We start from the raw sequence: 21155 nt of genomic DNA, 5'->3' as shown, positions 1-21155 counted from the left end.
CGTCCATATCGCTTCTTTTGCAGCTTCAGACGCGGCATAGTACTCGGACTCAGTCATAGAATCTGCTGTAACACTTTGTTTGGAACTCTTCCAGCTGACTGCAGCGCCATTAAGAGTAAAAACGAATCCAAACTGAGATTTTGAGTCATCTCTTTCCGTTCGGAAGCTAGCATCTGCGTAACCGGTTGCGCATAGCTTTTGATCGCCTCCATAAGTCAATGCCCAATCTTTAGTCCTCCGTAGGTACTTAAGAATGTTCTTGACAGCCATCCAATGTGATTCACCTGGATGTTGTTGGAATCGACTTGTCATACTCAATGCATATGCCACGTCTGGACGTGTACATATCATGGCATACATGATTGATCCTATAGCCGAGTCATAAGGAATCCGTGTCATGCGCTCTTTCTCTTCCGGTGTCTCTGGTGCCTGAGACTTGCTCAAATGCACCCCTGGAGCCATAGGAAGAAACCCCTTTTTGGAGTTAGTCATGCTGAATCTCTCTAGGATCTTGTCTATGTAAGACTCCTGACTGAGAGATAACATCCGACGTGATCTATCTCGATAGATACGGATGCCCAAAATTCTTTGTGCCTCGCCCAGATCTTTCATCTGGAAATGGTTCTTCAACCATACTTTCACCGAAATTAAGAGAGGTATGTCATTCCCAATCAGGAGTATGTCATCGACATACAATATTAGGAAGACAATCTTGCTCCCACTCGACTTGATATAAAGACATGGTTCCTCGACCGATCGAGTAAATCCATTTTCTTTAATCACTTGGTCGAATCGATGATTCCAACTCCGAGATGCTTGCTTAAGTCCATAAATGGAACGCTTAAGCTTGCACACTTTCTTAGGATGTTCAGGATCGATGAAACCTTCGGGTTGTACCATGTACAACTCTTCCTCCAAAAAGCCGTTTAAGAAGGCGGTTTTCACATCCATCTGCCAAATTTCATAGTCATGAAAAGCGGCAATCGCTAAGATAATCCGAATGGAACGCAAAGATGACTACGGGTGCAAAAATTTCATCGTAGTGCAAACCTGGCACTTGGGTGAAACCTTTAGCAACTAGTCGTGCTTTATAGATATCTTGTTGACCTTCCACTGAATGCTTTATCTTGTAAAGCCATTTGCATTGAAGGGGACGAACCTTAGCAGGTAAGTCAACAAGATCCCATACGTTGTTCTCATACATAGAGTCCATCTCGGATTGCATGGCCTCAAGCCACAACTTTGAGTCAGAACTAGTCATGGCACCTTTATAGGTTGCGGGTTCACTACTCGTTAAGAGTAGAATGTCATCTATGTCATGTTCCTCGACCATACCAATGTATCTGTCCGGAGGAATAGAGACTCTTCCCGACCTCCTAGGTTCCTCAGGAACATTAACTGTAGCCGGGATTGAAGGAATTGGTTCCTCCAATGGTTGCTCGGTATTTGGTTCTGGAATCTCCGACAGGTCGAAGGTTCTATCACTCTTTGCATTCTCGAGAAATTCCTTCTCTAAGAATGTCGCACTAGCCGCAACAAAAACACGTTGTTCGGTTGGCGAATAAAAGTAATGACCAAGTGTTCCTTTAGGATAACCTATAAAGTATGTCTTGACCGATCGCGGGCCGAGCTTATCCTCGTGTCTTCACTTGACATAAGCCTCGTAGCCCCAAACCCGTATAAAGGACAAGTTAGGGACCGTTCCCTTCCATAGTTCATATGGAGTCTTGTCAACACTTTAGACGGACTTGATTAAGTATTAGAGCAGCGGTGACAGAAGAGCATAACCCCACAATGAGTCGAACAACACTGTGTGACTCATCATGGATCGAACCATATCAAGTAGTGTTCGATTTCTCCGTTCGGACACACCATTCAACCGAGGTGTTCCGGTGAAGTTAATCGTAAGGCAATCCCACAATCTTTGAGGTGTTGATCAAACTCGTGAGAAAGATACTCGCCACCACGGTCGAGCGCGTGTTTTAATCTTTCTACCCGAGTAGGTTACTGTGCCCGACTCGGTATTCCTTGAATTTCTCAATGGATTCACTTTTGTGCTTCATTAAGTAGACATAGCCATATCTACTTAAATCATCCGTGAAAGTGATGAAATACCTATAGCCTTCTCGTGCGGTGATTGACATAGGTCCACACACATCCGTATGTATGAGTCCTAATAGGTCAGCAGCGCGCATTCCAACACCTTTGAAGGAAATTCGAGTCATCTTACCGATGAGACATGATTCACACGTGCCAAATGATTGAAAATCAAAGGCCGAGATAGCTCCATTCTTTATGAGCTGTTTTACGCGTTTCTCATTAATGTGTCCCATACGGCAGTGCCATAGGTATGTTTGATCTTTGTCACCAACCTTTAACTTTTTATTCATTACGTGTAATATTTCGGTGGTCTGATCTAAAACATAAATTCCGTTCATGGAGACTGCCTTGCCATAAATCATATCGTGTAATGAGAAAATGCAAGAATTATTCTCTATTACAAATGAAAAACCAAGTTTGTCAAGTGCGAAACTGAAATAATGTTTTTAGAAAGATCGGGTACATAATAGCGATTATATAAAAATAACTCAAATCCGCTAGAAAGCTGGATCACGTATGTTCCCCTCGAGACGGCAGCCACTCGTGCTCCATTCCCGACACGCACGTCCACCTCACCCTTTACGAGGGGTTCGATGTTTCGGAGCCCCGCACATGATTACACAGATGAGAACCACAGGCCCGATATCTAGTACCCAAGTTCCGTAACTTGCGTGGTTAATCTCAATCATATGAATAAAAGTAGAAGAGGAAGAAGACATACCAACGGGTTTAACGCGACCTGCTTTTATGTCCTCATGATAAACAGGACATCTACGCCTCAATGCCCAGTTGTGGCGGTGATGGCATTCCATGTTTTCGGTCTTGCTCTTTGTCGCGTCTGATGAGTTACTTGCCTCACCAGGCCCACTCTTACCTGAGCCCGACTTCTTGAACTTCGGTTTACCTACCGCTAGGTCTCTTTGAGCTTTGCCCTTAACCTTGCCCTTGTTTGACACAACGAGAACATCCTGTTTCAGGCTCCCACTTGAACTTCATGTCCTTCTCGGTGCATGCGAGAAGGAGTGCGATTCATGGGGACTTTTCTTCAAATCATTCATATAGTAATTCGCTCTAAAGAGCGCAAAACCATCGTGGAGTGAATGAAGCATGCGGTCAATCACAATGTTCTCGCTGATTTTACAATCAAGCGCCTCCAGTCTCTCGACATTCTCAATCATCCTGAGAATGTGTGGGCTAACCGGTTGGCCCTTCTGGAGTCTCGCATCAAAGAAGCGAGTGGTATGCTCATAGGTCACGATTCTCGGTGCTTTCGAGAATTCCTTAGTGAGCGTGGTGAAAATCTTGTTTGCACCTTGGGCTATGAAGCGTTTCTGCAAATTGGATTCCATTGCAAAAATGAGTACGTTTTTAATCGCACCCGCTTCCATGACGAAGTCGCTATACTTGGAGACTTCGTTACCTCGAGCCGTGGGGCACAGGGGTGGCGGGAGGGGCTCGATCGGATACTTGAGCTTCCGTCGGCGGTGGCGCATTCCGTAACGCCGCCTCCCATTCCGTGAAGTTTGATCCATCATTCTTCGATCTAGTAGACCGATTCATCCGATTCATAAAGATCCGAAGCCGGACTCACGGTCCAATGTGGCACTTGGCATTGGGTCATCGAGGATGCCACCATTATGTTATTAGCGCTTTAAAAAAAACGTGATCTACGCTGAAAAAGAAAGAAAAACAAAAACGAAATAAGCAACTCATCGAGGTGATTTAAGTCTATTTAAAATTCATTTTAATCGTGTAGACTCATTGCACTTGCATAATTGATCTCCCTCAAGAATAATACAAGTGATCCCAAGACTCAATTTCCGTAAATTGATAAGCCAACTGTTTAGCTAGTTCCTCCGTAAAAACTCTTGGTCGATAGATTTCCGTAAATCCTATCTATAGTCCACCATAATCACAGGATCGTACGAGTGACCATAGTGTTGAGATAAAATAAGTCAATCAGTTCCAACTTACCCGACGTAGAAGGGGTCATATTATGCCTACCGACGAAAAAGGGATTCATTGGAGTTTGACCTATAAAGACTATTCTCAATTTTTGGTTATACGAGGAAGATCCCATCAACTTAGTTTTAATTCATTTTAAGTGAACAAATAACTAGCATTACGTGAATGAATTAACTTAGGTGATGGCTTAAAAATCGTGTGACATAAGAATGTCATAGAAAACTAACGCGTGACCTCTATATGAGTCAGTTTTCATGCAATTATTAGGTGGTTTGGTTTTTAGGCGGAAAATGATGCAATCTATCGTTACGATAAAATAAATAAAAGAATGCAAAAACGTAAATAAAAATTCCTAGTGTGGCCTATCCTAGTAAAAAGAACATAATACAACTTTGGAATCCACCGTTGGACCCGAGAAGCTTGTCTTGATGTTCCATCTTTGTCCATGCAGCGGGAGTGAGCATCCGATCTCCATCTTTGGTCTTCTCAAAATTACAATTAAAATTTACAAAATATAAACCTATTTACATTCTAAATAAAAACTGTAATTACAAGTGAAAAATCCAAAACGGAGATGCGAGATCTCAAAATACAACCAAGACCGTGTTCCATCATTACGGTAACACGTTCTACTAAGACCACACTAAGTTACAACTGTTTGTAAATTAAATAAATACGTAATTAAAAGCATTCAAGGCATTCAACAATAACGATAAATAAAATGCATCAACCAAAACAAATTTATTCGTGACATAATTCCGTAATTATGTTAAATTTATCCAAACCACCTTTTAACGATTAAAATTATGTGACAAAACTGCTTCTATCAACTTAATTTTAATCCATTACAATCCGTTACTTTAAATTCGCTTTAAAATAACTATATGGTACGTGAGTGAACCGTTTCACTATCAAGCGAGTGTACAACATCCGTATGATGTACATTTTATGGCCAAAAGAGAATTTAAAACAAAAAGAATAAAATTCAATGCTGCCAAAACGAAATCCCTCGATCCAGGGACAAAAGTTCTCGATCGAGGAACAAAAAAGGGTCGATCGAATGAAGCTGCCATTCGATCGAGAGGTTGCCAAACAGTAAGTACTCGATCGACAGGACTCGAGGTCGATCGAGGACTCATATTAGCAATACTGCTCGATCGAGTACGAGGATTTCTCGATCGAGCAGTGGGGTTTTAAAAGAGGTCGATCGAGTGAAGCATGTGCTCGATCGAACGAAAACAACACTGATAGAGGTCTCGATCGAGTAGGAAATTGCTCGACCGAGAGCAAAACATCTTTGAACTTTAAAAACCCTCGTGAAAACAATTGGTAAAACAAAAACCAATGCAATTTTGATCTAAAACGCATAAAATCAATTCTACAATTGACAAAACTTAACATATTGCTATAATCTCCGTATAAAATAACAATATGCAAAAGAACAAAACAAAAACAAGATCAGCCGTGTGTATACATGACACGGTTTTCAAGAACAGAAAACAACCGAAATAAAAATTCCAGCCGCACGGTTTTCTAGACAAAAACAAGATCGTTTCAAATCGTTTTTATGAAAATCACATTGAAAAATATACGTGGCCTCGCTCTGAATCCACTTGTAGGGTAATATCCGTACAAAACCCTTAAATTATAGGACTATAACGTAGATTTAGCATGTGATTATTGTCATAAAACATAAATACAAGAGAAACGATAAAGGTAAAGAATCAACCTCGGGTCCTAGTGCAATTCGGCAAAATGAACAGAAATCAACGTAGATTTCCTCCTAATTGTTGCACCCAAGACCGTCTGAGAATATGCCCTTGTGCTAGAATTTATTCTCTAATTGCCTTGCAATATTGAGAGAATTTGTTGTGAGTTTTACGAGATGCGAGATCTAGGTTTCAGAGGAAATTTTTCCAAAACCCTAGTTTTGTGCAAAATGAATTGTCTAGGTCACAAAGGAGATGAGCTCTCCTTTTGTGTATTTCGGCCAACCGTGGGTTTGCATGGGGAAGTGGGCTTCCACTTCCTCTTAATTTTACCTCGTGGTCCGGCTCGAAAAATGCTAAATGTATATGATACGCTTTTATTATAAATCGTCATCGGTTATCGGTTATTAAAACACCAACTAATAACACGGATTAGTTGAAATATTAATACATGTCCGACAAAGACAATATTGTATAATTAATTCAATATACATCAATTTAAATATAATCGTTTATATTTAATTTACGAATTAACTGTTTAATTCGTTTTAGCCATTATTATTTAATCTGAATTAAATAATTATCTCAACATCGCATTTGACTAATTATCAGTCAATGACTCCGACTAACTGCTTAGTCAACTTTGGCATCAACATGACTGTATTTTCATACCGTCACATCTCTCAAACGTGTCCTATAGGTGTGACTTTTAAGGACCAGTTGATCACCGCCATCTGTATGACAATAACGTCAAACTTATCTAGCAAGCCAACCGTTATTGATAAACGTGGACCAACTGATTATAATACAAAAGTATACCCTTTGATCCTTTTGAAGATTTATAAGTCCTTGCACTAACTGTAAAGGACACCAGCCCCAACAACAATAACTTTTAATCGTCTTGTCTTTGAAATGATGTTTTTGGAAAAAAAAAGTTTGAGATGCGTATTACTCATATCTACGATCCCACTATATTCAAGAACCAAAAGAGAACACATCGGGAAGTAAACGCCGATATCATGAGCCACAATATGTGATAAATTTCATGAAACTTCTTAGCTATGATCCTCCTCAACCCCTTCCTAACTACAAAGGATGATATGGTTTTCAATGAGCATGGTCTTGATCCTTACATATAGGGCCTCGATTTTGAGTATACGTATGGAAGATTAAGCAGGCAATGGTTAGGAAAAAAGAAGTTCAATGAAGCATTTTTTAAAGGTTGGCGAGTTGATGGCACGGTGACATTAGGCCGTGGTTTGGTGCGGATGGGAGAGGATTACGATATACTTGATGAGGTACTCCTAACAGATAGGGAGTATGGTTGGAGGTAGTTGATCGTGATGACTTGTTACCGATCTCCCCTGATTTTTGACTATTTTTGGGGGAATGTCATAGTAAAAAATAGTAGGTACTTTATTTCCTTTTCTTTGTTTTTATTTTTATTACTTTATTTTTTTCGTTAATCCCACTTTTTCTTTAGATTGATTGATGTCTTCTTATTCGGTTGTTAAGATGTTGTTGTGATACATGATTTAATGTCACATTGAGGGCATTATGACGTTTAGATCCGGGGGAGGATTTAGTTATGAGTTTACTTTATGTTATGAGTTAATCTCGCATTTTTACTATTGCGTTTTAATTTGTGTTTTTTATGGATTCAAAATCCAAAAAAAATAAAATTGATAAATATAAAATCCAAAAACATGTTTTTCACTTATCCAGTCTAGTTTAGATCGATGAATAACGATGATTAAATTGCGATCTTGTATTTGAATCTCTAATTAGCAACTCGTGTACATAATTTTGACATCTCATGGTTAATAATGCTTGATGAAGGAGTCTTAACTGCATTTGGCATTTGTTGATGATTGAGTAGACTTGATTAAATTTGTCGGTAAACTATAAATTTCTAAGGTTGAGAGCTTCCTTGATCGGCTACATCTACAAACCTATCTGAATTTGGTAGGATTTGTGTATAGTTCTTTTTTATCATAATGTGTAATATCAAATTGCATAAATGTGAAGCCAATATCTTAAGTCCATTACATAAAGTTTGTGGTGGTTGTATATGGGAAAAGATAATTTTTTTTCTTGTTATGAGATTCACATATGCAAACCGCCTATTCTTATACCTTTTAGATTAGGACGAACCTTTGTTTTGAAGCCCTTCGAGCCTAGTAGCTTATTTGTTTTATTGCGTATGTTATTAACTACAATCCATAAACAACTTTCCTTCCGGTATAGTAGCACATATTGGTAGTTGATAGCTATTGTTGCTAGTAGGCTAGGTGAGATATTATAATATCTAAAGGTGTAGAAATTTTTGATGACATCCTTCTAATATGGTTAAGAGATTAACTTGATTACCTATGTTTGATTATGCGAATGCTTATTCTCTTTTGACCTTTAGTTGTGGTCATCTAGAGTTTTAATTTCCGTTTTGATTTGTAACGAAAATAAATGAAAAAGCCGAAGGGAAAGAAAAGAAAGAATTATTTAAGCAAAAGGCATTACTTCGTGCTCGATGTTGAAGAAAACAAAAGAAAAGCAATCTTGCTAGAATCTAATGCATAATTGTAAGGGACATTATTTTTCCTTATGTGTTGTCAAAGTTTAAGATCATTTCTCTAGTTGGTAATTGGGATTTTCGATTTGTCTTTATGTGTTTTGGTATGCGACTACCGGTTTAACCTCACATTAGTCAAACACGCTTTACGCAACCACCTTCTACCCATATCTCCTTAGCTTCTTTTTAAGCCCTTTGCATGTACAATCGTCATTGTTTGGTGGTTATAATCTACCAATATTTGTAACACTCCCGATTTCTGACTACTATTATTTCAAAACCTTTAACTTGGAAACTGGGGGTGCTAGCGGTGTTATTTCAAATAAAACAACGATATCAAATAACATATAAATGGTACTAGAATAGAATTAACTTGTAGCAGAAAATAGTTTTAGTAATGATTACAACATTCTTAACTCGAAATAAACTTAACAAAGTCAAGATCTTAAAACAACTTTAATAACAAATAAGTTCAACTATTGTGGAAGTGTAAACTACGAGTCTTATTAAAAAAATCTAAACTCGTCTTCGTCATGCGTGTTCTCTTCCCCAACGTCCCAATCGTGCAACATAAGTAAAACCTGTCAATTATACTACTCCCCAAACAATCGGAAATATTGATTAGTTCGCCGTAGGCCCACAAGTGAAATATTTGGTGGACAATATGGAAACAACACAACACAAGTCAATACAAATACATAATTCAACATGATCATAATAAATATCAACAATTAAATTCATAAAATAAGTTGTAAAGTAAATATAAAAAAATCAAATCTATTCTCAAATATCGTCCTCTTTTCTCATCATAGGTTTTAATAAACTTGCTTGTAAAACTTTCTCTTAACTATCTTTGCTTTGGTATCCGGAAAGAGTATCAATGTACAGAAGGTTCCAGCTAGCCATTGTCGGTTTGAAAAACCTTTCCCAACCATGTATTAAGCTGGTCATAGATCCCGAGTGTGCACACCCCTCACATTGACTATCAAAAGGAGGAGGAAAAATGACAAGACACCAACTCTAATAAGTATGGGTCCCAAGGCATCTTGATATAAGGTAAAGTCTACCACAGACATATACCCCACTCTTCCATCACCATAAAACCACTTCAAAATAGCGCAATAGTTAGTTATACCCAAATAGGCCAAACCACAACTTCAAGTCAATAACAATAATAATATTGTAACATATTTCTTGAAACTAGTAAAAATATGCTTATGAAATCAACATAGAAAAATTCTTGTAAATAATTCGAAGCTAACTATCTCCATCCATCATCATACATAATCATACATATTTATATTGAGTAAATTAGAAACTTATCGATTAGCTTAGGAAAACTTTAAATAAGCACTCCTAGAAATGCTCTTCCTCAAAAGCACAATCTATAGCATAATATAACCAAACTCGTATCAGCACGAGCCCTCCTGCATTCTACATAAACCTAAGCCATAACAATGCTCTAATACAACTCCTAACATGCACTAACCATAATCCTAGCTTAGATAATCACGTGCTAATCATAAACTCAACTTAAATTATTAAAGGTCTAACTTTACAGAATTACAACATGCGCAGTCACACCGTAAAATCGATAATTAATTAGAGAAAAATCATATTTGTAACACCCCCATTTATCCCGGAGCTTTTACCAAGACATACCCAAATAAATAAAGGTGTTACCATCTCAGTTGACTGATGTAGTAAGTATAAAAGACAATTAGATGCCAAGGTACTTTAATTAATATAGTAAACTTTCTTAGCTTGTCCTAATCCAACTAAACCAAACTGAATAATAATTTATTACAACGTAGAGGAAATAATAAATAATAAAGTTCAACTAAAGCTATGTGATAAATGTAATAACTAGACTCCATGTGATAAGTCATCTCGCATCCCAAACCCAGGCATCCAGCTATCAGCAATAAATCTACAAAATCCAACCTGTAAATTAATCTGCTTCCCATTTAACCAGAAATATTAAACGGTTCATAACAGAACATCATCAATTAATGTGGCATCAATTTTATTTTGAGAGGATAACAACACACGTCAACCAAAGGCTGAGTAGAATAACTATACAACAATAATAATGATGTGATAATGAATGACATGAAATGCAATGCATGATGAGCTCATAATCCTGCGAGTCACCCGTTTATCCCGCCTATCCCTGGCCCGGGGTATATGATGCGTGCATTTTATATAGACTTATTGGGCCATATTTGCGTGCATCTTTATGCATATTTAGTAGTGTTTAGCTACAAATGTCCCCCGAATAGTCTACTTTAGTTTGCCTTGTATTATTTGCAGGTATGAACCGTAAAGGAGCATAATCAAGCTTAATACATGTCCCTATGCATGCATTAGGATATGAGTTGAGTCGGAGCTTGGAAACTACCAATTGTGACTCGCAAAGAAGTAAGATAGCTAGGCAAGCAAAGGAAGAGCTTCAAATTACTAGTGCCTACTTTGAAGAGCCATATCTCGCGTTCTGCAACTGACTTTTAGGCGATTCCAATTGTAAATGAAAGCTTGTCCTCTTATTTTCCAACACCACCAGAGATGCTCCGTTAGCCTAAGTAACGAAGAAATGGCAGCCGTTTAAAGTTCAATGCGCGAAGTAGGAATTATGCGATGGAAACCACTCGATCGTATAGAATTGTGTTCGATCGAGTAGTTTAAGTCCTCGATCGAATTGCTTATTTTAGATAGTGTTCGATCGAGTAGTTATTCTACTCGATCGAGAGGTTTTGCAATAATTTACTCGATAGAGGAGTTTTAAACCACTCGATCGAGTACTTTTCTATCTGCCGCAAGGTTTTAATATCGTTTAGGTTAATAATTGTCTTTACTATAAATAGGAAAGATGTCATTAGGTTTAAACTCTCTTCTTATCTTTTTTTTCTCTTCCCCCTTCCTTCGACACTCACTACTCCTCTCTGAGAACCCTAACTTTGGATTTTTCCTCTTGTAATCGGTACTCTTACTCTGCTCTTAATTCCTAATCTATTATTGCATCTTATTGTTTTACTCTCCTTTGTTCTTTTTAATTTCTCTTTCTCCCTTTTACTATGTTGAATCTTTATAGTTCATGTATTATTGTTGTTTGCCCAATAATGATGCTTAGCTAATTCTCCATTGCTAAGACATAAGGGAGCTATGATTTTAGGGAAATTGTGAAATAGGTGATTAGACTGTATGCGAATTTGATCTATGTTGTTAATCGTTACATATAAATGTTCTTGTTTATTTGAGTCAACGTAAATAGGTAATAAATCACGGTACACCTCGACCTAGATCGAAAGATTGGAAAGGGTAAGACCTGTAGCGAACATTAGGACACTCTAGTGAGGGCGAAAGTTAAGCTAATAGTGCCTTACGGTGAATTGAGACCGAAAGGAAATATTCGCTACCCTGTAGATCGAGTTTGCATTGCCTGAGACCCTAGATTACGTTTCCTAAGAATCATGGTGAACCGACTGTCTTAGCTACTCTCTCTCTCTATTTATTATTATCGACTCTCTCTTTTATTTCTCTTATTCTATTCCTTTCTTTTAACCTCATTAGATTAGAACAATCATTTAAAAAACCCCCATCTTGTGACCTTAGGCAGACTAAATTGACAATTAGATAGTGATCGCCTCCCTGTGGAGATCGACCCTACTTACCACTGACTTCTGTTAGTAGTACTTAGGTATTTATTTTTGGTACTAAAACGACGGTATCAAATTTTAGCGCCATTGCCGGGGAGGCAACTATTTTATTTACTTGTTTATTTTTGTCTGTCTTTAGCCTCAAGGAATTTATTCCTTGAGGCAGTTCTCATCTTTTTCTCTAGTGTTATTTTGATAGGCCCTACAGGTCCTACCTAGACAGTTCTAGGTAAAAGATCATCAAAGGGAAGGCTTGAATATCTTTGATCTTCCACCTATGTTCCATCCTATGGCACAACAGGTGGTTTATTGTGAGAGATGTGGTGCTGCTGGGCACAATTCCATTATTTGTTTGACAGGGAACGACGGTATTATATTTTGGCGCTGTTGCCGGGGAAGCAACTATTCTATTTGCTTGTTTATTTCCGTCTGTCTTTAGCCTCAAGGGATTTATTGCATATGTGCCGCCACATCCGTTTCAACAACGAGGCTATCAAAAGCCTCCATTCGTTTGGCCACCGCAACAACAAGCTCCTCCTCCTGATAAACAGAAAGAAGCGATTGCTGAAGTGAAATCTTTGATTAAGACACTTGCACTTAAACTGCAAGAAGATGATAGATATAAGGAAGCTTAATTCAATGAGCTGGAGTCTCAAATAGCTCGGTTAGCAGCTGAGTCGAACATTAGGCACTCAGATAAGGTACATGCTACCTACACCGATAGCCGTCTTTCTCATGAAGGACCTGGATTGCCTATTGATGCGTGTCCTAAATATGATGTTTTACACCTCATTTTACACGCATTTCAGAGCTCAATCAAGTAGTTTATGCTACTATTTTCCCTATTTCCGTCTACTTTCGTGTTTTTGTGTAATATTGCAGAAATGTGAAGAATCCAATAAAATCGAGCCGAATCCGTCCCTAAGTGCTTAGCATTGCATTTTACATGAAGTAGATGCTCGAGGAATGAGCTTGGTGCGCGTTTCAAGGCCTAAAGATAGCAAAAGCATCGGTGCATACAAGTTTAACAAGCAAAGAAGCCCTTCACGATATTGCAGCCTGCTTCAGATGGCAATATCTCGAGTTCTAGAGCTGATAATCAAGTGATTCCAATTACAGGTGAAATCTTATCCTCTTAGATTTACAACTCCGTGTAGAACGCCTGATTTGACCAAGTAGCGAAGAAATAGCAGCTCTTTTAAGATCGTTGCGCGCTGTAAAATTCGTCAGAATGCACTCTTGTCTGACACCCTTGGTCGATCGATGACCTACTTGGTCGATCGACCAGAGCGCGAGTTCCGAAGCTCTTGTTCAGCTATGCTCGATCGATCGATCGGGTCTTGTGGTCGATCGACCGATTTATCTTTGCGGCGAGATTTGTTTGCGCGAGACTTAGTAATTAGTCTTATCTTTTATTAATAATAGTTAATAATAATTAGCTCTTGAGTATAAATAAGAGACAAATTTAGACCTAGAGACTAATTCCCCTTTGCTCAGTTTTGGGGTGATGTTACTTTGCTTATTTCGTTCGGCGTTGCTCTTTCTTTTCTTTCTAGATTCAATTGTAAACTTCTTCTTCCCTTAATCTTGTTCTTAATTTACTTCTTGTTCTTAATCTCTTCTTAATTACTGTTTTATTCTTAATTTCTTGTTCTCCTTTAATTAATTTATGCAATTAGTTTAGTTAATTCCTTTCGTTATGCTTTATTTAATTAATCGTTTCATTATTATTGTTATTAGATTTATCGTTATGCTTAGGTAATTCGTTGCTAGGATTAGGGGAATTGATGGAATAAAGATTTTTGCTAATTAGGTTTAAGATCTGTTGATTAGATCATTTCTATATTGTTCATCGCTGTTTTGATTACAATTAGTCGCTTGAGTTAACGCTATTCGACTGATTAGTTTCGTAAGCCTTGACCTAGATCTGACGATTGGGAAGGGTGAGACCTGTAGTGAACAATAGAATACTTTAGTAAGGGCGGAAGCTAGACTAATAGTGTTTTAGGGCGAATTGAGACCATTAGGAGATATTCGTTGCCCCTTAGACTAATTTATGAGACTTATTTGTGACCTTAACCGCTTTTATCTGTTTCTTTTGATGACCCGAAATCCTAGTTTCCTTCTCTTATTGTCAATCGTTTATTTTATCTCCTTGCTTTAGTTAGATTTAGTCCTTTATCTTATAAAACCCCCAATTGTGACAAATCCGACAGACCGAGTTAAGCAGATAGATAGCAACCTAGCCTCCCTGTGGAGATCGACCCTACTTACCGCTGACTTCTGTTAGTAGTACTTAGGTATTTTATTTTTGGTACTAAACGACGGTATCAAATTTTGGAGCCGTTGCCGGGGAGGCGACGCATTTCTGTTTGCTTTTATTTAGTCTGTTTTTATGTCTTTTGCTTAGCTACTCACCGTCATGACCATTGATCGGTCCGTTTCGTGTTCACAATTAAAGATGTGGTCGTTGGGTCACGGTCGAATCAAAACACAATTTATAACTTCACAAACAACTCTACAATTAGTAAAGAGGCAAGTAAAGGTCGGATCCCAAGGGACGGGTATTGAAATGAGATTTCTATTGCAACTAGTGGTGTCTAAGGGGTGTCACAAATTGGGTTGATGTAGAAGGTCACTAAACTAAAATAGCAATGAAAATAAACAAGCAAGGTGAATTAAAGGGGTGTAAACAATTGATTAAAAGCACTAGGGTGTCATGGGATCATAGGGGAATCATGGGAATTGATCATACAAACATGTTCTCAAATTATAAGCAAGCAATTATTGTTGTGATGGATTGATTTGGGTTATATCTTACAATCCTAGGAACGTTTGGGTCCCGGAGCCAAATCGATTAGATTGTACAACACCTACAAGTCGACTTAATCTTCCCTACTCAACAACATGCATGGTCTAATGAAACTCGAGTTGGGTTATGTCTTACAAGTCTCATTGAAAAGATAGAAGATTATAGTAAATGCAAGGATTCATAGGCTTAGCATTTCATCAAATATAACATGTGCATGAGTTGAGATCAAAACAAGCAAGCAAATAAAACATGAAAGCATATTAATTTAAGCATGAATCATTCCCCATGTTGGTTTCCCCTAATCACCCATTAACCCTAGCTAAGAGACTACTCACTCATTATCATGTTGATCATGCTAGCAAGGTTGTCAATCATACCAACAATATGAAACATGATGAATAAATGAAAGTAATTAACAATAATTAAAAAGGGATTAAGAGAATTATACCTACTAATGATTCCAATAATAAAGCAAAGATAAAAGAAGTACTTGAATGCTTGATTGAGAGGTTGTCAATCTCCCAACAATAACCCAAATAATCTTCAATTACCCAAAATAAAGGATGAACAAAAGAGAGATTAAGGAAATAAAACTTGTATTAGAACTTGATTCATTGTTGATTACAATACTAAAGAGAGATTTGATTGATATTAACTACTCTAATTATTGATAAGAAGAACATGCTCCTCTAATTAGACTAATGGGGTATTTATAGTGGAAATTAGGGAGGATGCATTAGGGTTAACTAAAGGCTAAACTAGTAATTACACTTTTTAGATTAAGCAAGGAGGACCCGGTATTTTTCGAAGGAAGGGCTACTTTCTTCGTAGCTTGGAGAAGAGGAAATCACGCTGTGTTGGAATCCGGGCGGAATAAGGTCGGGACGGGCGGATTCTGGCGATGGGGTCCGAGCGGATTCGAGGGAATCCGGGCGGATTGTGGAGGTGGAATCCGAGCGGATTAGAGCAAAGCCGCATGGATTGTGCAGCTGTGGGACGGCCGGATTGGTGACAATCCGCACGGATTGTCGCTCAGCAAGACATCTTCTTCTTTTCTTCCCTTTTCTTCATAAATTCCTTGGGGATTTCTTTGGGGACTCAAGGATCCTTTCTCAACATTGCTCTTCTACTATAATATGTACAAAGGCCTTCTAATCTTGTCTCTCCTTGATGCTTGGTCATTGAATTCGATCAATTTAGTCTCGTTTTGCCATGAAAATGCAAGATTCTTACTCCTTTCCTACCAAGGGATCAAAATCTCAAAGAATATGCAAAACAAAGAACTAAAGATAAGAAATGACCCAAATATGCACTAAAAAGCATGGGAACAAGGCTAATTCGGGGGCTAAATATGCGCTAATTATGGTCACATCAAATATCCCCAAACCGAACCTTTGCTCGTCCCGAGTAAAGAGGTGACAAAGACTAGGACCAATACTAACATATCCTAATAATAGCCGATATGAGACAATTAGCGGGTCTCACTCCGCCCCTTCAACTCACAACAAGACAACCATGAGGTAGGATTCCTTCTTGCAAGGCAAGGTGGGTCTTGCCAAACTGGCGACACATCCAAACATTAAGCACACAAAATCACATAATGGATGCATCTACAAAAGGAATAGCCACTTCCTCATCAAGTGGCGGAGGCACTAAAGAGGAACGAATTTAAGAGCATGTAATCCTTCACAAATACTAGTTCAACAAATTACTAAGGCTAAGAGGATGGCACTAAATCACCTCCAAATGGTGTTAAACTAGACTACTTTCGTCCTCAATTTCCAAATGCTTTCGTCAAGAGCGATCGGATGGTGGTGGAATGATGATCCTTATGATGCTAGTAGAATATGACATGACAAGTCTCGAATTCTCTACAAAAGTAAAGGTCATGGATCGTCCCAAGCTCGACCAAGTGGCTTGACAAAAAGGCTTTTTGGGATGAAATGCTCAAATCTTTATTCACAATGGGTGGATATGACTATCTTTCAAAATTTTCCTCATTTCACTTTCACATTTAAAAAATTTAAGATGGGGTTTGTCCCTTCCGGGCTAGTGTCCTTTGCTTTCGCCAATCGCTTATTAGGCAACCGGTTAACCTCTAGACAATAGCTTTTCGGGGTGATAGTCACTCTGTCTCTGGGCGGCCGAATTCACAACCGTATGGGGGCCCAATTCAATTGATCCCGCACCAAAGCACATCGAAGTGGTACGCCTCCATCAAAACAACTTAAATTTCTCAACTTTCAACAATTCACAACATTTGAGGTTCCTTGGCATTAGATTACTTCCACATGACAAAATTTCTTTGAAATGAGCACTTCAAGCTTATTGATAGAAAATATTTTTGGGTTGCCTTACCACAAGGTCAAACAAGGTCACCTAGACAAGTTAACCAAGTCCACATCGCATCACGGGGTTGGATAGGTGACTCACATGCAAACCCTTGACTAGGCTTTGGATCATGGGTCAAAAGACACTAGTATGACACTATCTAGGGTGTTTTACAACCATTCTAGTAGGCAAAGTCTTAAGTTTAACAAGTATTTGTAATGGCTTAGTTGCTCTTGTCAAAGTTCCTAAATAGGCATTTTTTCAAAACATTTCTAACATGCAACTACATGCCATGATGCAACTAATATAAACATCCTAATGCAAGTGATTCTATTAACTAATATGACATATAAACTAAATACAAGTCCTAAACTCACATTGTTATACCGCATCAATCAAAATAATGCCACATAGTCATTAACATAAAGAGGAAAAAGGAGATTGGAAAGATCATACCATGCGGTCTTCATGATCCTCATGTCTCGGATGTGGCGTAGTCAATCAATGTGAACAAGGATAGAACAAACTCAATATATACAAGACAATATATACAAGACTACAAAAGGAAATAAACATGTTTTTGGGTTTTCAAATTTCAAATTTTTATGATTTTCGAAATTTTTCAATTTTTTTTGGATTTTTGAATAAGAGTTAAATGTTAGAATTCCCATCCCCACACTAATATGGGCATTGTCCTCAATGGCCAAAATGATGGAAATTATGCAAAGATGATGCATGATTTCTACACTAAATGCAATCTACACTAAGCTACACTACATAATGCATGGTTTTTGTTATGACGGAGAGGATAATTTAGATTACCTCCCGTTGTGTATGCATTAACTTCCCCAAACCGAGTGAGACACTATTTCTAATGTCCAAGGATGGGTGTAGTTCATGCACACACTATGCAATGCATGAAACTAATTTGTCATTTTGGATTTTGAAAATGGGAACAATGAAATGAGAACACCTCAATAGTACCGAGGTGTGAGTCCTCTATGGTGCTAGGACTACTCCAACAATGATCAAAATTATAATTAAAACAAAGAGAGAAATAGACAAACCATGAGAGGGTAGGAGTCTCCAAGACTTGCTAATCTTCCATCATGCTATCACCATCACTTTCCTCATTAGAAGTGGTCACATTGCCACTTCCCTTGTCATTTGCTTCTTCCCTTTCTTCCTCATCTTGCTCATCATCATCTTCACCATCCTTTTCTCCTTCTTCACTTGCTTCTTCATCAATGTTATCATCAACTTCTTCATCATTACCAACAACCTCATTGTCACCCGAAACAACCCTAGATGCACCCGAAAATAGGACTTCTCTATCCGCCCAACTAGGCAAAGGACAAGATGGATCAAGTAGTCCTTGCCTAGCTAAGTGTAGGAGGAGTGGATATTGAGCCAAGTAAGCATTTTTCCGGTCCTCAAAGGCTTTCTTGTGCATTGCTTGCATGAGAAGAGTCACATAATCATTTCTAGCTTCAACTCCTTCCGGCTTGAACTCTTGATACTCAAAGGGGTAAGGTGGTATGACAATGGAAGAGGAGGGAGTTTCAAGATCACCCTTTTGTTGTTGGATAATATACTCGGCCTCTTTATAAAGGGGAAGTAGATAATTGGTCCGGTGGACGCTTAGACGACAAATCTTTGAAGGCAAGGTGAACGATCTAGCTTCACTAGTGAGCCATCCATACTTAGTGTCAAGGGGGTTATGGGCAACCCACTTGTACTTGTGTATCATAGTGTGCAAATCAACAAGATGGCCACCCTCTTTTGCTTTGTACTTGTTATCCTTATTGAAGTTAGGATCAAAGTACTTAGCTAGGATAGTGACTAGGCCGCCATTGACAATAACGGTAGTGCCCTTCTTCCCACAATCAATGTTGAGCCATCTATCTACCAAGAGCCTCAAAGAATTGTAAGGCTTGGTGTGTACTCTTCCAATGTTCAAAGCCGATTCAAGGAGAATAAAATCAAGTTTGGTGAAATGGTTGGTATCTTTCCTTGCAATTATGGTGTTTCCCATGACCTTGTGCCATACTCTTATGCCCGGATGGTGGACCAAAAGAGCACGACTCGCATGAAAGTCCTCAAATTTCCTCCCGAAAATTGCCTCCCAAAGAGGTTCGGGGTCATACTTTCCATAATTCTTAAAATAACGTGGTTCATCACTAAGACCCAAAATTTCACTCAATTCCCTAAAGGAAATGCATCTACTAACATTAGCTAGACGAAACTCGAGATTCTCCCTATTCTCAACTTTGGTGACTTTCAAAGAACTCAAAAATTCCAAGGTAAGGGAGGGGTATGTCAATTCCTTTGTTTCAAACAATTTCTTCAACCCCATGGCTTTGAAAAAGGCTCTAGTTTGCTCAAGAACACCCAATTTTTCTAAGGTATCTTCACATATAAATTTGGTGGATTGTAATGACTTTATAGCAAACTTGACAAAGGTATTTCTATGGGTTTCGGAAATAAAAGTTACCTCCGGATAATGCAAAAGTTGATCGATTTCCGGAGTAGAAGGTGTTGTTGCTCCCATAGAAGGTTGTTGTTGTTGCACTTCCAAGTTTGGTGTAGCTACCACCATAGCCAATGCTTTCTTTGTTTGAAGAGCCTTTTGCCTTTGTGAGAGTGCCTTAGCCTTTGGTGCCTTTGTTGCTCCCTTAGTCCTTGCCATTGATGAACTAACCAAGAAAAGAATGAAAAATCTTCAATTTGTAGTATACCCAAATCGATTTAAAGGTGAAAGGCTTTGCCTTTATGAATTCAAAAATCGACTCAAAGGTTGAAGATTTTGTGCTTGGTTTTGATTTTTATTGAAGAAGGAGTGATTTATTTGTTGTTAGAAGGATGATTTGATTTGATTTTGGTAAATGTTGTTGAGGGATTTTGTTTTTGTGATGGAGAGGATGAGGGTTTTGATGTTGTGGGTAGTGTTTATGAATGAATGAATGAAGGAGGGAAGGTGGGAGGGATTTTATAAAGACCGAAATTTTCGAACTGCAGGGGCAATCCGTGCGGATTCTGCCCAATCCGTGTGGATTCTGCTCTTTCTGGGTTGTATAAAACTCGCCTAAAGACGGGCGAATTCAGAAGAAGACGCTCGGATTTTCTTGATACGGGACGGGTGGATTTGCCTGAAGACGGACGGATTTCAGTCCAGGAAATTTTTCTTATTTTCCTCAGCAGAGAAGACGGGCGTCTTCAGTCCAGGACGGACGGATTTGCAGAGACGGGCGGATTATATTCCAAGACGCCCGGATTCTCTTACAGTCAAAAATCTTCCAAAATCTCAGCTTATAAAGTCGTGCGTCTTCGACCCAGTACGCTCGGATTACTGAAGACGGGCGGATTCTCAGGAATCCGTTCGGATTCGACCCCTTGTACCCGGATTCAGTTCCATCCGTGCACAATGCATTTCCCTTACCATTCTTCTATTCTTTCTTCAAATCTTGTGCTCTTCATTGTGGGGGCACTACTAAGGCATGGATAGCCTAGGCAATTGTCATCCCCACACTAAGGTAAAGCACTACACATCAATTGAAATTGTTAGTCCCTCCCTCACTTCTCTCAAACATGACAATTATCTTGATCAAAGTAAATAAAAATCCAAAGATGACAAAAAATGCAATACAAGAATTGAAATGTAAGTTAGGGAGTTAGAAATATTTACAAGTGGTGGTTTAGGGAGGACTCCACCAAACTCTCATTCTTGATGAGATGTCAAGGGGGCATGTCCAAGGTGTTGTTGATGTTGCTCAACACCTTGAAAAAGTAATCGAAAGCTTGTTCATTATCATGGTAGAGGTTTTCAATAGACCTTGGCCCTTGTTGTCGGTCTTGATCGACGGCATTACCAATGTAGGGATTAAAAATCCCTTCAAATTCGTTGTCCCAAAGACCACAAACTTCATTAAGTTGATCATTGAAAATCTCTTGCTTAGATGGAGACAACTCTCCCAATTTCTTCTCTTGGCCAATGAGGCCATTCTCTTCTTCCT

Source organism: Silene latifolia, chromosome 7, assembly GCF_048544455.1.
Source record: "Silene latifolia isolate original U9 population chromosome 7, ASM4854445v1, whole genome shotgun sequence".
Lineage (NCBI taxonomy): Eukaryota > Viridiplantae > Streptophyta > Magnoliopsida > Caryophyllales > Caryophyllaceae > Silene > Silene latifolia.
This window is presented reverse-complemented; position numbering follows the sequence as displayed.